This window comes from Ascidia mentula, chromosome 2 (assembly GCF_947561715.1).
Source record: "Ascidia mentula chromosome 2, kaAscMent1.1, whole genome shotgun sequence".
Taxonomy (NCBI): Eukaryota; Metazoa; Chordata; class Ascidiacea; order Phlebobranchia; family Ascidiidae; genus Ascidia; species Ascidia mentula.
In genome coordinates this window covers 19,156,247-19,173,058 of record NC_138567.1, presented here as the reverse complement: position 1 = coordinate 19,173,058, position 16,812 = coordinate 19,156,247, and the positions used below count along the sequence as shown (strand labels likewise).

The 16,812-nt window shown below is 40.1% G+C and overlaps 6 non-coding genes and 2 pseudogenes across 6 annotated transcripts; 1 reads left to right on the top strand and 7 right to left on the bottom strand.

Annotated features, from left to right (window-relative positions):
• Window positions 1-5,680: 5,680 nt before the first annotated feature.
• Trnat-ggu (transfer RNA threonine (anticodon GGU)) lies at window positions 5,681-5,754 on the bottom strand. Its single transcript has one exon. It is a non-coding gene; the product is annotated as a tRNA-Thr (tRNA).
• A 292-nt stretch (window positions 5,755-6,046) lies between these two features.
• Trnat-ggu (transfer RNA threonine (anticodon GGU)) lies at window positions 6,047-6,120 on the bottom strand. Its single transcript has one exon. It is a non-coding gene; the product is annotated as a tRNA-Thr (tRNA).
• A 292-nt stretch (window positions 6,121-6,412) lies between these two features.
• Trnat-ggu (transfer RNA threonine (anticodon GGU)) lies at window positions 6,413-6,486 on the bottom strand. The gene has a single exon. It is a non-coding gene; the product is annotated as a tRNA-Thr (tRNA).
• A 292-nt stretch (window positions 6,487-6,778) lies between these two features.
• On the bottom strand, window positions 6,779-6,852 carry Trnat-ggu (transfer RNA threonine (anticodon GGU)). The gene has a single exon. It is a non-coding gene; the product is annotated as a tRNA-Thr (tRNA).
• Window positions 6,853-7,144: 292 nt separating this feature from the next.
• Window positions 7,145-7,218, bottom strand: Trnat-ggu (transfer RNA threonine (anticodon GGU)). Its single transcript has one exon. It is a non-coding gene; the product is annotated as a tRNA-Thr (tRNA).
• A 292-nt stretch (window positions 7,219-7,510) lies between these two features.
• Trnat-ggu (transfer RNA threonine (anticodon GGU)) lies at window positions 7,511-7,584 on the bottom strand. The gene has a single exon. It is a non-coding gene; the product is annotated as a tRNA-Thr (tRNA).
• A 3,048-nt stretch (window positions 7,585-10,632) lies between these two features.
• LOC145890333 (uncharacterized) lies at window positions 10,633-12,096 on the bottom strand (annotated as a pseudogene).
• A 3,923-nt stretch (window positions 12,097-16,019) lies between these two features.
• Window positions 16,020-16,600, top strand: LOC145890331 (uncharacterized; annotated as a pseudogene).
• Window positions 16,601-16,812: the final 212 nt, after the last annotated feature.

Here is a 16,812-nt window from a genome sequence, read left to right as displayed (position 1 = left end):
TTAAGTTAAATAAAAGACTCCCAAACCAATTTGCAAGTCAGTGTGACTTGTTTTATGGACCTGCGTTGCAAAAGCTTCGAAGTGCTACTGAAAGTATTGAATGTTCTTCAAATGAAAAACACATCGCAGGTTGTGATTCCGAAGAGTACTCACCTACTCCAAGTTCTTCACACAATTCAGTTGAAGATCCAAGTACAAGCAGTGATGAAAGGTAAATGATTTTTTAAATGTAGGTGACAGAAACATTACACCAATTACTTGGTTTCACATTCACAACTTGTGCTGCATGACGAAGAAAGTCCTCTGTAAAAGTTGACAAATCATTCGTCAACATTGCGAAAGCTGTTGGTATAATTTTGTATGGCCAAGTCAAGGCTTCATCAAAAAGATACCAGTAGGCAACTTGGCAGTTTCAGCTTCAATTTTATTTTCTGGTTCGTCTCCCACTAAGGTTTTTTTTCAAAGTTTGCTTCTTTATGTTGAGAACTTACATGAGACTAGTGTGGAAAAACACTCAGCAACAAGAATGGAATAAGCTTAATAGTGCTGCAGAACCTTTATTGGTCGGTGGAGACGGAAGATGTGACAGCCCAGGACATACTAATAAATTTGGTTCTCATGTACTAATGCACTTGAACAACAATAACATCATTGATTTACAACTAGTTCAGGTGAGAATACACATGTACGAGACCAACATTGACCCTTTTATTGTCGCTGTGATGCTTTCCGATTTGATTACCAGAGGAAGCATGACATTCCTTTCCATTCGTGCAGGCCCTTTGTCAGTGGATCCGTCTTCTATGGCGGATGTAACAATGTGTGGTGAGTTTCGTTACAGTTATTCACGGTGCACGCCTTGGGGCTGTACGTAGCACTTTGTGGCATATCTAAAACGGTTGTTATCACAGTCTGCAGCGCCGAACTACGATGTTTTCCCGAACAGCACGGGCACGGAGGGTTTGTGAGGAACAGGGAAGGTCCGACTTAACAACAACATTGCTGGAAGCCTTCACATGACTTACCTTTTGTATTCTTGGCTTCGTTGCGATGCTCGTCCAGCATGCGACTAACTCGCAATCCGGTCCTCCGTTTCGAATCATGACTAAGGAAATTTTCGAATATGTTTGTTAATTAGGTGCATGAGGATACGTTATACGTTTTGCCACCAGGTTTGAATGGACACACTGTGTTAGAACACCATAATAACTATGGAAGCAAGATATGTATTCCCTTATTAGTAGTTTATTAAAGTTTACCCATTCATGCGTGTCACTCATTAGATGACGATTTTCTTCATCGTCGTTCGGCCAGTTACGTCGACCTTCAACCATTTCTCCGCTCTCTCTATCTGCAATTTAACTACCCTCCCCCTCCCAAATCCTTCGTCGGTACCTCCGAACTAAGGTCTATCCACCTTTGCTTAACACTACGCCAGGTTTCCAATGGAATGAATCCCTTGCTCTTAATGTCCGGTGCTCACATTGCGCTCCACCCCTTCCTTGTCCCGACCTTTTTTCTACCTGGGCCTTCCGATTGTGGCGCACAATCCGTCGTCCGTGGGTTCTCGCACATATCTGCAACAAATATGCGAGGGTTTCCCTACCGGGGCGGCCACGGGCCTCTGTGCTTGTGTCTCCAGGATGTTACCTCTAGAGCGCCGACAGCAGGTCAACATTCCCCCCAGAGCCTGACACAAGAGGGTAGACATGACGGGATTAAACTCCGAGTCAGTGCCCAAATTCTTTGTTGGGGCTTCAAAGGAGCCCTGGTAAGCTGTCTCAAGTCGTGCTCTAGCTTAAAATGGACTTAAATAGGAAATCATCAACTGCCAAGGTAGGCACAAAGTTCTCACTGATCGTTGTGGATTGTCGATAACGATTTGGAGGCAGACTTTTTTGGGGGGTTTCACATTTAGTCCCGACCTGCCAAGGTGGTCTGCAACCCACGCGGCGTGGAAGACACTGTGGCAAGGTCACTCTGAGTGCATTGGCTTTAAAGTGGGCAACGTATAGTCTTTCCATGCGGTGTTGCGATGGTCGGTCGTATCTATAATGGCCACGGCGAGGTCTATACGGCGCCTTGATGTTGAGGCATATTATGATGTTTTCACATCCTTCAACCGGGCGGTAGGCCTTCTGGCCAACACTCATCTGGAGACGCCGGGATAGGATCTTCGTATATACTCTTAGGATATGCGACCCGATGGTGATGGGCCGTCAATTCTCGACGTCGTGGAGGTCCGTGTTCTTTGGGATTAAGGCTCTCCTTGGTCCACTGTGGAGTGGCGCCGATGCGAATCCAATATATATTTTCAAGAACATTTCTACTATTCTTCCGGGGTCAGTAATGTCATAGAACTTTTCCTGCACTTGTACAGAATAATCTTCAGCGCGGGCTAGAGCCCTAAGAATATCTTTTGATTTCATGTTGAGTGACAGGAACAGGTTTTTCGAAACAATTGTCAGTAATTTTTTTGTATATCATAATGAACTCTAATGGCTTCATTTTTTTGCCTATATTACTGCCAAAGAATGCCGGAAACATTCTGACATATTTCATCAGATGGTGTGATGTCCAGACGTGTACTTTTTAGCTCCTTTATATTGAAGGGTCGCAGTTGGTATGTCGAAAGATTTTGCATCGCGAACCCAACATCCAACCTGTCCAGAAAGTACCAATGAGACAACATGTTGCCGGCAGGTCCTGTCAGAACAAAAGCCATGATCTGAGAGATCAAATTGGGATCTGTTAGATCGAACACCATGATCTAGGAGACCGAAGGATACGTTTATTTGTGGAAAGAGTCGCAAATATATAGGGATACATCAAAGACGAGATAGAAACAAATAGATAATTGCTGCGATTACGCGACAAAGGAGAATTGGAAGGAAGACGGGTGTAAATGTAAAAGCGTAGAAAGACCAAGTTTGAACAAAATATCAATAAATATTCGAATTACGACAAGCCAAAATCCCTACATAGCTTCCCCACCGGACAAGTGTCTTTTTTGCAGCGTGCGATTGCGTTTGTTTGCTTTTTGTAAGTATCCAATTTTTTTTGTCTACAAACACAGTTGAAAAGGTTTGTCAACAATGATGTACATTTAAAAAAAGTTTAAACCATTTTTTTGTTTCCTGTCGAAAGAATTTACACTCACATTTTGTTGAATGTGACTTTTAAACAGAAACTACGTAGACTTCCACTTTGCCAGTTTCGGCCGGCTGTCAATTGCCCTAGTTTGCAAAACTCCCCAAATGTAACAAATATTAAAATAAAATAAGTTTTGTGTGAACATAGTTACAAAAAAGTGGGTTGCTACAGTACATCTGTGAAATTCTTCCGAAGCTGGCACTGATTTTAGCTGATGACGGAAACGATGGTGATGCTTCTGGCAGCAACTTCGATCCACTATCTGAAGCCGAATTTGACTACACTGATGATCAGAGGAACAGGTACAGGTTGACGAAAATGATTAGTCAGAGACAGACCATGCAAAAAAAACACCAGAAAAGCCTTGTGCTTAAAAAAGAAAGGTACAAGCTCAGCCCTTCTGTTCTTCAGATAATCAATTGGAATTTAGAGCCTAATGGCAGTAGGATAGATAAAGGTGAAGAAAATTTTTTCAAGAAAGTACTGGAGGTCAAATAGCATACCAGCGACCTCGAAGTTTAAGTCAGCTTAAACCCAGTTGCGACAAGTGCCGCGAAGAAGTTAGGATTAGGTAATTTGTTTATGAGGTTGTGCGTTGAGGGTTTGCTGTTTACAATAAACCTTAAAAGTAATAAACTAGTTCTAGTACAACGAGTATGCTCTATGCTGCAGGGGCGAGAAGGATGTGCTTACTCGAGTTAATTTTGATAAATACTGCGCAAGTGTTAAATGAATTGTACAAGCAGCAAGATACAAAAAGCAACATTCGTTTTGAGGACCTAAGTTGCATTTTGGAGACCTGAAGGAAATAAATGCATTGCAGGAATGCCGACACTTGCTTGAAAGAAGAATGCACTTGTGTTAACTGTTTTCATTTGCTGCTGGATGTGCTATAATATAACAAGTCAATGCAAACTGGTTGTTTATTCATATTTAGGCTACTGCATCTTATTTATGAAAGGATTATGTGAACAACAATCAACAATAAAATACAAAAGCAGGCTTATATAAACCTTTTCTGTTTGTCAAAATAAAACAAATATGACAAGAATGCCACGACACAAGTTTATGTTATGTAACTATCACATCTTCTGTATTTTTGTTTCAAATTAATTCACATTGGGCTGGTATGAAACATTCCATTCAGTCTTTTCTGACACTCAATTTTACATGGGATTACGGGATTAGAGAGCTTCTGAAAGGGATCCTGTGAAGAAGGACAGAGATAATTAATACTACTAAACATGACATTTTCACTTGAATACTCTTACCATGGTGTTGTTATGAACACATTCCTGGAAAATGCAGCCTTTTAGTACAATTGCATTAACACTGAAATAAACATCAGGTACGTTTAAACACAATTGCACTAACACAGCAATAAACATGAAGAAGTACGTTAACAGATAATTGCATCAACACAGAAAAAGCATGCAGAATTACGTTAGTACACAATTACTTATTACACAAAGAAAATACAAGAAACGACTAAAACTCTTGTGCATCATAAACTAATTGCAAAATTTGTAGTTGCAAACTATTCCGCTTTTTTCTAGGTACGTTTTTTAGAGCCAAACTTAGACAGCTGCAAAATCTGTCAGTTTCGTCTAAAAAAACAAATCAGTTGTTAAAACACTAAACCGATTAACGAACTCCATTTTTTCACTTTAATCAATGTTTGCAAATAAAATTATGTTACAAACACCACCCGTTAATGGTTTTATAGGCCAGACTTGAGGAGTGACATGCAGACGTAATGCACACAAGTTGTGTGACACAACATTGTTGATTAATATAACCAGTTGACCTGTTAACCCGCAGTTAACATGCCAGCATGAAGGGGGCCAACATAATACAAATCATTGCGGGATACAATACATCGGGGAAATCGGAGAATGTTTTTAATAATATCCCGACGGCCGTGATAACGGATTATAGCAGGACCTGCTGGGAGGTTCATAAACTTGCCTCTGTTGTGATTTAAGTGGTTGAATTATCACTTCACAACCTCTGCATTATCACTTCAAAACGCTAATGGGGAAATAAATGGCTAATGGGGAAATAAAAGTGCCAGATATCTGACACTATTAAACCAACATCTTTAAAGCATACAATTGGTCTTTTATCCAAATCCAAAGTGAAGATACTTGCAAATGTTTATTTATATCATGGCAAAAATCACCTTCTTTTGATGATGATGAGCGTTCCAGATAGCTGGCACAGCTCGTCAATACATTGTCCATGTCTTTTTTGGTGAAATTGGGCTCCTTCCTTTCTTTTTAATTGGTGACCCTATATTCAAAACAGGTCTTTAAAAAAGCCTACCAAAAGTTTTGCCAGGTTTAAGCAGCTGCGGTTCTTGTATCTTTGGTTTAGGTAATTGTTTAATTCCTAAAAAATAGAAAACAAGCATTTGAGTTAAGTAAATCAAACAAATTGTTAATTCAAGTAAAAGGTTTTCAGGTTTGGCAGCCCAGCTGGATCAGCCACTTTTTCCTGACAAGTCGGAACAAGATTTGAAAAATCAAGCTCCCGGTGAGGTTTGAACTCACGACCCTGGGCTAACCAGGCCCAACGCTCTACCAACTGAGCTACAGGAGCTCAGTGGTTTCACGGGGTATATTGTGGCCAAGGTACACTGGTGCGCAAGCGCACAACTTGCCAGGCAACCTTCACATATACGTAGGGGATCTCTACCACCGTATCAGATAACGCAGTAATATTTCATGCAATGGCATGATAGGCAGGATCGCCCCACTGCGCAGGTCCTTGCTTGGCGATCACAGCTAACGTATCGCGATCATGAGGTTTTCAGGCTTGGCAGCCCAGGCAATGCAGCCCAGCTGGATCAGCCACTTTTTCCTGACAAGTCGGAACAAGATTTGAAAAATCAAGCTCCCGGTGAGGTTTGAACTCACGACCCTGGGCTAACCAGGCCCAACGCTCTACCAACTGAGCTACAGGAGCTCAGTGGTTTCACGGGGTATATTGTGGCCAAGGTACACTGGTGCGCAAGCGCACAACTTGCCAGGCAACCTTCACATATACGTAGGGGATCTCTACCACCGTATCAGATAACGCAGTAATATTTCATGCAATGGCATGATAGGCAGGATCGCCCCACTGCGCAGGTCCTTGCTTGGCGATCACAGCTAACGTATCGCGATCATGAGGTTTTCAGGCTTGGCAGCCCAGGCAATGCAGCCCAGCTGGATCAGCCACTTTTTCCTGACAAGTCGGAACAAGATTTGAAAAATCAAGCTCCCGGTGAGGTTTGAACTCACGACCCTGGGCTAACCAGGCCCAACGCTCTACCAACTGAGCTACAGGAGCTCAGTGGTTTCACGGGGTATATTGTGGCCAAGGTACACTGGTGCGCAAGCGCACAACTTGCCAGGCAACCTTCACATATACGTAGGGGATCTCTACCACCGTATCAGATAACGCAGTAATATTTCATGCAATGGCATGATAGGCAGGATCGCCCCACTGCGCAGGTCCTTGCTTGGCGATCACAGCTAACGTATCGCGATCATGAGGTTTTCAGGCTTGGCAGCCCAGGCAATGCAGCCCAGCTGGATCAGCCACTTTTTCCTGACAAGTCGGAACAAGATTTGAAAAATCAAGCTCCCGGTGAGGTTTGAACTCACGACCCTGGGCTAACCAGGCCCAACGCTCTACCAACTGAGCTACAGGAGCTCAGTGGTTTCACGGGGTATATTGTGGCCAAGGTACACTGGTGCGCAAGCGCACAACTTGCCAGGCAACCTTCACATATACGTAGGGGATCTCTACCACCGTATCAGATAACGCAGTAATATTTCATGCAATGGCATGATAGGCAGGATCGCCCCACTGCGCAGGTCCTTGCTTGGCGATCACAGCTAACGTATCGCGATCATGAGGTTTTCAGGCTTGGCAGCCCAGGCAATGCAGCCCAGCTGGATCAGCCACTTTTTCCTGACAAGTCGGAACAAGATTTGAAAAATCAAGCTCCCGGTGAGGTTTGAACTCACGACCCTGGGCTAACCAGGCCCAACGCTCTACCAACTGAGCTACAGGAGCTCAGTGGTTTCACGGGGTATATTGTGGCCAAGGTACACTGGTGCGCAAGCGCACAACTTGCCAGGCAACCTTCACATATACGTAGGGGATCTCTACCACCGTATCAGATAACGCAGTAATATTTCATGCAATGGCATGATAGGCAGGATCGCCCCACTGCGCAGGTCCTTGCTTGGCGATCACAGCTAACGTATCGCGATCATGAGGTTTTCAGGCTTGGCAGCCCAGGCAATGCAGCCCAGCTGGATCAGCCACTTTTTCCTGACAAGTCGGAACAAGATTTGAAAAATCAAGCTCCCGGTGAGGTTTGAACTCACGACCCTGGGCTAACCAGGCCCAACGCTCTACCAACTGAGCTACAGGAGCTCAGTGGTTTCACGGGGTATATTGTGGCCAAGGTACACTGGTGCGCAAGCGCACAACTTGCCAGGCAACCTTCACATATACGTAGGGGATCTCTATCACCGTATCAGCTGGGCTGCCAAGCCTGAAAACCTCATGATCGCGATACGTTAGCGGTGATCGCCAAGCAAGGACCTGCGCAGTGGGGCGATCCTGCCTATCATGCCATTGCATGAAATATTACTGCGTTCAAGTAAAAGGTTCCTGAAAAAAATGTACAAGTAGTGTCTTAAATCATTTGCAAACCAACTAAACTAAAAAAATTGACATCCATTCAGCTACTTCAGCTGCCAAAGATTGTTAAAAGTCATCAATTGTAGTACCTTTAGATGCATCCAACTTAATGACCCGCACCGGCTTTGTTTTTGTTTGCAATGTTCGGATTTCATCACTGATCTCTATTAAACACTGGATAGCGCACTGATTGGTCGAAAAATGAGGCAAATTGAACATCGTGTCCGCCATGTTGGAAGGACCCACTTTGCACAGAGCAGATGCGGAAAATGTGTTAAAGATTAAGGTTTTGTCCAATTGGCGTAAAAATTTTAAAATGCAAGTTGCTGTTTAGTCTAAATACAAATGTTTACTTTTTTTAGCTATTCACGACATAAAGGTTGAACTTCTGGAAGGTTGTGTGAATAAGTGAATTCAGGCAAATTGGACATAAAATACTTGCAATGCGTCACTGGCGTGATCAAACGTACCAACAATCTCAAGCATGTATTTGCTTTATACAGATCTCGTATTGTAAACAAACACAAAAACGAAATTGAACAGAAACAGAAATTTTAAAGCAGTTTTTATTTACTGGTGCTTAAATAGTACGAGTTTATTCAATTTTTTTTCTTATTTTCTCCCCTGTAACTTTTGTAGAGTATTCTTTGCCCAGGTGGTGCAACCTAATCTTGCAGTAGCATTTAGAAACAGTCTTGATCAGTCGAAAAGTATGGTTTTCCATAACTGCACATTCAAACATGTGTTCGTCTAAATTTCGGAAAAGCTGTGAGACATTAACATCATTCAGAACTGATGATGATATCAGGTAGACCTCTGCAGTGTGGTAAGTTTTTATCCAGTGTGTTTAGCATCCTTTGAAATCGTTTTTCTGTTTCTTCACAGATTTTAATTACACATGGTGTTGGTTTTACTAGCCCACCTCTGTCTTTGAATTTTAAAAAGCTTTGTTGTGCTGGGAAGTTTTCTGAGCCAAGGGAATTACAACATAGCGGACAGGAAATTATCTTTTTTGCCATTTTGGAAACATATCCTGCAATGTATGATATTGCACTTTGTTTATAATCTGACAAAACTGAAAAATTGGGAACGTCTGCATAGTCATGATCAATCATGGAAGGGTTTGGATCATTTAGGTTATATTTTCGCATAAGAATGCTTTCAGTTATGGTTATTGAACGGGTTGTGCTTTTGCAGGTATCATCCAAAATATTTAGAATGCCTGTACAATCTGGTGTGCAGTTTCCATTTTCACCTTTTATGCTACTACGTACAAGCAATCGCTTGTATGCTGCTGTGAACTGTTGTGCGGTAGGGTTGTTGTTACAGCCACCTGATGATCTGACTGCATTAAAAAACAATTCCAAATGATCTTGGCTGAATTTGTAAGTCAGAAGATATTTTAATGGTGAGTTTTGTTCCTCTACCAATTCGGAAAACAATCCTTTTATACTTGATATGCAAGTAAGAAACCCTACAAACCCAGTTTTTCTTTTAGATTTATAAAGTGGAACCCCATCTGAAGTTTTTAATCCAAATATGTAGGAGAAACATTTATCAAGAAAAGGAAACCAATAATTTTTGTTAGATGTGCGCAGTGGTGATTTATAGCCTTTGGCAAGTGGATTACGGGAATTCAAAATATCGAACAGACGGTCAAACATTTTGATGAACTTGACTGTCCCCTCGCACCCAGCAAACTGCTTGTAATGAAGGCTTGTTGAACAATAATCAATGGCATCTGCAACACTTGAGCTAAGAGTTTGCGCAGCAAGGTTAACTTTCATTTTTTGCTGCTTCCACTGAATATGTGCCAATTTTAATTTATTTCCTAGACGAAGACCCTCATCATCTTGAAGTTTGTGCAAATCAACCAAATATTGCCAACTGATTTTCCTGTTTTCAGAATCTACTAAAAGCTTCCAATCTACAAATGTATTGCGTACAAGTTTCAGCATATGGCACACATCCAGCAAGACATGGATTTTTTTGCTTGTGATGGATGGATGTGGAAAGTGAGATTGAATACTGTAAGGGTTTAAAGTTGCACCCAATTCTGTGAGCATGGCAAAGTGACCCATCACATGTTAAGGATGTGACGTTTGCACCAACATCTGCTAGCTTTGCTATGCAAACCTTTACCAAGTTTGCACGTACCGCACCACTCAGACCATCGATAAAAAAATAACCACACGGAACTTTCCATGCATCATTCAGACACACGGCCATAAGTACTAACACATCTTTGGCTATAGGCAAAGAGTCATCGTCATTAATTCCATTCCCAAGGTCAACAAAACCACGGAATTTATGACCATCCCAGGCAACATGCTTTTTTATACTCATCTCATCTAACATGAGTGGGCATACAACTTCTCTGCCCACCTCTTGTGCTCGTTTCACTTTTTCTCTAATCGCATCAAATGCAGGTCTGGTAAATCCTGGGTCTGCTGGTATACGCCCATACCACTTTCTTATTTGGGCCTGATGGGGTAAAGCCAAGTTGAATGTTTTACGTACAAACTCATATGCCTTTGCTGAATAAAACTGCAAAGTTGTTGCGAAGGCTCTCAGGGCAGGGGGATACTTCTCTTTTCTGCCTGATTGTCCTTTGACAATCCTTTGCATAATTGCCAATGGCACACCTGACAGACTTAGCGTGAGCATTTCCTCACATTGAGCAGTAATCATGTTCTTATCCCTTAAAATTCTTATTGCACTTTTTAATGAAGTTATTTTTTTCTGTTGGCGCTTGGCTGTTTGTTTTGCTCTTTTTAATTAGCAACTTAGTTTAATTTTCGTTGGGGATTCTGTCACACAATAATTGTGATCAAGCCTTATTCGCTTTTCTGCAGTCTCAGTTATGCTTTTGTTTTGCCTTTGAATTGTGTTTTCTTTTCCGCTTGCCAAACTTCGCTTTATTGGTTGCTTTCTTTCATTTGTTTGCTAGAATTACATTGTGTATAGTTAATAGTAAAAATTATAAAAAATGACTGATACCTTTCGGAGATGTTTGGGAAAGAGCTTAAACCTCGTCGGTACAGCACCTTCACGAAGCAACACTATCTGGCCTGTTCGGTTCATGTTTTTTTCAAAAAAATGGTCTGAGCAAACCACTGAGTTTTTTGTGCGTGACCACCCACTTCTGTGCAATTTACTCTGCCATTGTTTTCTTTGCACTGGATTTTTTGGAAATCTCTGATACATTTTTTGCTGCTACTGCATATTCTTTCACAACTAAGTATTTTATTTTCATTCATCATTGCATATACCTTGCATTAACATATTTGCAAAGGTGGCCCAAACACAAGTTTTTTCAGTTATTATTGAAAGCATTTATAAAGTCTGTTTTTGTTATTAACCTGCAACTTTGCACAACCACATAGAATACTGAATGAAACTTAAAAGTTGTTTTATTGTATATGAGCAGCTCCAAAAACACAGTGTATGTTTTTTGTACATCAAGAAAAAAAAACTTCAAAATAATGTAAAGGAAAATAAACAGCAGCACCAATGACATGGCAAATAATTAACTTTGGCCAACATGTAATGTTTCACATCACTCATACTTGTGAAAAGTTCTTGGTTGTTGTCGTTTAATTGCCGACTCCTCATCCTCACTCCCTTCACTATCACTCCTATCTACGTTTTTTTCTTTTTGTGCAACCAAATGCACAACACTGTGTTCCTCTTTTTGAAGCCATGGTCTATAAACAGGATTATCAGAATTATCTGTATAACTTATCAATTTATTTGTTTTTTAATACAACAGTTTGCAGAGCATAGACTTAAAATAAATATCCAGTCTACACAGGCATGAAAGTTACTGATTACCAACGATGCAAAAATTCTAGATTATAACACTTTCATCAACGTTCATGTAAATGAACAAAGACTAAACAAAATTTTACAATGCTAAACTTCTTCAAAAAAGCCAAATTAACAAAATTAGGCCTTAAAACGTCTAATCTGGCAACTAAGCCTGGGCGAAGTGGGACCTTCCAATATGGCCGCCGCCTTGTTCAATTTGCCTCAAAAATCGCTCATGCGCATAACGGTGTTGCGCTATTCAGTGGATTTCATCCAAACTTACAATTTTTATTTTTGGGCTTTGTTTCTCCGGAGTGACAACTGCAATGGTAAAGTGTTCAAACAAAAGTATTTATTTTTATCATAGTTTTACAAACTAACAAAGCTTATACCTGGTTCCAAATGAAAAGTTTCATCATCTTTAGGATTCATATCAGATGCAGTCGAAGTCCAAAGTCACAGGTGCGTGAAATGTAACAAACTAGAATAGAATATTTATTGACCATACGTAGACTGTTACGACAGTGACGAATACAGCTCCCAAACTTTGTGGTTTAAAGCAGATGACCCAGAAGGAGAATTTATAATATCTTTTTCACGTTTGTACTTTTCTTCGATTCTTTTCCAAATTTTTTTTGCCACAGCTACATCACCTATGTCAAAACCTTTATAGAGGGATTTTATTGATAAACGGAATCCAGGTTTTAATAAAGTTGAACTTCGAGTAACAAACAATAACACCTGTAAAAGAAAGACAAAAGTAAGACCGCACACAGAGAACACCAAGAACAACTAAAGAAACACAGGGCGCTGGCAACTACACGCGCCCGTGTAAGTGTTGCGTTCGATCACCACAATCACCCCCGCCAATTTTTGTATACAACTAGGCTATAGCACACATAAGACACAAGGGAAATAATAAGTTCAATTTCATGTGGTCCACTCTCCGAACCTCTGTGGAGGTTTGCGTTCACGGGTAGAACGCCTGGGACCAGGCGGCGTTGACGCAGTTTCTTCGTGATGGGAAGGTTCCTCGTTAAGTTCTTGTATGTAATCTTCGCCACTATCTACTTCATCGCCATCATTCGATCCCTGTTGCGGACTTGTAGGTTCATCTGCTTCAAAGCTTTCGTGTATCGGTGTTTCTGCGACTGGATAAGGGGCCAGATCAGAGGTTGACCTGTGCTTTCCCGGCCATTTGCGTATCGGACACGAGCATACGTGGGGTTTGCAGATAACAACTCCACAGGATCGTAAACGGGTTCTCCTTTATTGCGTACGAAACGACGCAGCAACACAGTATACACCTCCTTAACACAAGAAATAGTTCCTCACAATCGCGTTGATTTTTTTTATCGCAGTTAGAGATAATCGCTATGGTATCCTCACTTAGCAGTTTTACATATTGTCTCCAGCGCGAATATGAAAGCAAAAAAATGTTTATTATATCATTATGTCTCTCAATCAACTCGGTGAACAAAGTATATTGTTGTCACGTATATTCTACATTTATTCCCCGTTATATTTTTAATATTGTATTATATTAGTTTGGTATTAGGTTTACCGCCGTATGTTTGAGTTTGCTTTACAGAAATGTTAAGACACATGGATGTCTTAACGAGTGCAGCGATGATCTTGGGAGTACGAGCAAAAATTTACATAAGGAGAAGACGTTCCATCTCAATCAACTCCACCAGTTCTACTATTCAACGACCTCAATCGAGTACGTGGAGTTGAGAGAGATTTCACGATAACAACAACTCAGCTAAGAGTCATCAAGAAAAAGATCATCTGGAAGAACGGAAAAGTCACAACAAACAATTAACGTGAACGGTCATCGAACAACAAACGAAATTCTCCACATCAGCTAATCATTGGATTCCACCGGTAGACAAGAACATCCAAGTGATTTTACTGAAACAAAACTTTTCCGGAAAACACTTTGGTGGAAGGGAAGTTATTATAGTACTATTGTTAACAAGCAATTGCTTTGTCCCTACAACAACCGGTTACAATTCATCAATTATGCGGACTGACAAGCGCCTCGTCTACGTCATCTAGACGTTCGACAACAATCTTGTCATCACCTTTTCCAACGTCAGTTCTTTCTTTTACCTGAGCTATCTCTGGCTATATATATTACGTGCATATTCATCATGGGTCGGGAGATGACCAGGGAGAGAATCAACAGGGGGAAAATCACCAGAGAGAGAGAGAGACACAAACTAAACCAGTGCCAAACAAGACCATAAGTCAAAGAGTAAATCAAAAGAAACAATTGTGTTGATTGTCGCCAAGCTATACGAGTTTTATTGTTTTAGAACCGATTGATGCGTGGTTTGTAAGTTGTCGATGGTTTTTGTTTGAGTTTTAACGAATTAAATTGAAGGATCAAGGTCTACAGTCTTTGTTTGAACAGTAACCAGGAGTCAGATATACGGCAGTGTTACATTTTGTACTACGTTCCACGAACGGTCAGTGCAGCTGCAAAAAAGGGATTGAAGTTTGGTATAGTGAATAGAGGACCGAAACTGTTTACACCAAACTCAATGGAATCCTTCAGAAAGCATTGGTGTCCAACGCTTTCACAATGGACATCAATGTGTGACCTTTCTATAAAGAAATTTGTGTTGATAAGGAATCATCCCATGCAATGTCTGCATTTTCCCCTTTCGAAACCTACACCTTTTTTATATCCAATTTATATATGAATTCAATCGTTTGCAACTGCTTTATCTCCGAAACAAACTATTTAAGTATTAAAGACATCTTTTTTAACTTTTTTATGTCAGTGGAAAGGGCAGCATATAGCAAAAACACACTGCTGGTTTTTGACCTATACTTTGTTTCAATGTTGCCAATTGCAACATAAAATAATCAGAGTTTGTTTTTATTAACTTTGCTTCCCAATGGATTGCAAAGTTCCACTTCATCATAGTACAGAATTATCATCAAAGCTTTCTTATCCAAAGAAAATAATGGATGGTTTCCTGCAAAATTGCCATCATCAAAGTTACACAATGATTAACCTGCTGTTTGCCTGGCATAATTGGAAAGTTGATTTGGTAAATTGGTATTGTCATAAAGAGCCACTATTGTTGACTCTAATGGGATATAGTGTGCTTTGTGCGAGACCCTGTAAAATTCTTGTTTCTGTTGCACTTTCTTCACCCCTGTACTGTGCCCTACTGTCAGTTTTACAACTTCAATTTGCTGCATATCATTTGAAAATGTCTTGGACTGAAAATAAGTAGACATTTGACTGTGCTGGGTAAATGTATTTTGGACAGATTTATACATTGAAGATTTTGCTTGGTCAGCAATGTCATGTGGAAGAGCATTGCACATTTCTTCCCACAAACTAATTTATGCAGCACCTAGAGAAAAAAAGGAATAAAAACATGTTTCAAACAATGAAAAAATACAAACCTGTGTTAAATGATGTTTCTCCTTGATCTGCATAACTTCAGAAACAATGTTGAAGTGTTTTTGAATTTTTTGGGCGTCATCTTCAGAAGACAGAATTTGGTTTTCTTGATCTAAACTAGTATCTTGTTCTAAAATTCTTTCGTCCATTGATGACCCACTTGACAGCACAGTATCAGCAACTCATTTGACTGTGGTTTTTAAACCCAACAAAACTTGCAAAACTGGCTGGACAGTTTTTATATTGACAAGTAATTGGTGTTTTTTTTAACTGAGCAGTATTGTGACACTTCAGATGGCACAAAAAATCCTTGAACAGATTGGACACTTAAACATGGTGTCAAAAAATGTTTTGGAATCTTATAACAGCTGTTATGCCCCTTTTAGGGGCCTCAAGCCGTTGTACGCACAAATGTTCAGGGTACTCGTTAAATTGCACTCCAAAAAAATGTAGCTAACCGCAATATTGTTGAACGTATTATAAACCTTACAGTGAATTATCGCGAAAGCAAAAATGGCGGTACCTAGTTATATTTGTCTATTATAGGTCGAGTGTGGTTAAGTGTGATAATAAAAATATATAAAAATATTCTTTTTAAATTGTTTGTAAATTAGTAGAGCAACAATATGCTATTACATAAGTATTTCACAAACTATGTGCGAAATTCCCATATCGCTTTTAGGTGATGTTCTGTCCATGGAAAAGTGCTGAGCAATTATGTGAGTCGCCTTTAGCAGCAATAAAAGCTTTTTACCAGGTTCACCAACTTTGATTTGCCAAGTTTGCCTAATGAAAACCATGTGTCTTCAAGTGACGAGTTTTAAGATTCTGCTGTTTACAGTAAAGCAACCGTTAACAGTAACTGAAAGAATTACTGAAATGGGCTTCAAGTACATGTACATAAAGTTGCTGTAACTGCAATGTAAACATGCCTAATGGGATATCATCGTTAAAATCTTTGTTGGGTTATTTTTTTAGCACTGCAACTGGTTGTGTACAGTATTGCCCAGTAATAAATATAGATGGTTTGCCTTTATTTCGACATTCACCTAATTTCAAGTTATACCCAATCTTGGTGTCAGTGTATAAAACAAAGATGCGGCCAATTTGTGCTGGTATCTATTGCTCAGAAAAATCTCGTAACCGTGAGATGCCAGATCTAAAGGAAATCATTTTCAATCCCATGGTAATTAATGATGTTGTCTTCAATCTCAGCAAAAATTGCATTTTTGTTTGTGATGCCCCAGCCAGGTTATCTTTAAAAAAATTAAGGCTCACATAGGTTATAGCAGTTGTGAGCGATGCCAAATTGTGGGAAAATATGATTCTTTGTCAAGACATGTATGTTTTTTGGAAACTAACTGTCAGCCTAGAACTGATGAATTGTTTGCCTCACATTCGTGCTCTTCTCACCACAATGGGACTTCTGTACTAATGGAGTTCATGCACCTTGCCTGTCTTGGTGTTATGAAACGTTTACTTTCCTTTTGGAATGGATCTACTCGGTAATAAACAGTTTTAATGGCTTTTGACCTGGAATACATTGTATGAAATTATTTACTTTTGTATATTTTGCAGAAAACTCACCACGGCAGATCGAAATCACCATGTGCTGCAAATGCAGATATTGGTATGTCCCGAAATTTTTTTAATGATTTTTGTATTGATTGCCCCAAGCATTACGGGGATGGATTCATGTCATATAATGTGCACAGTTTAGT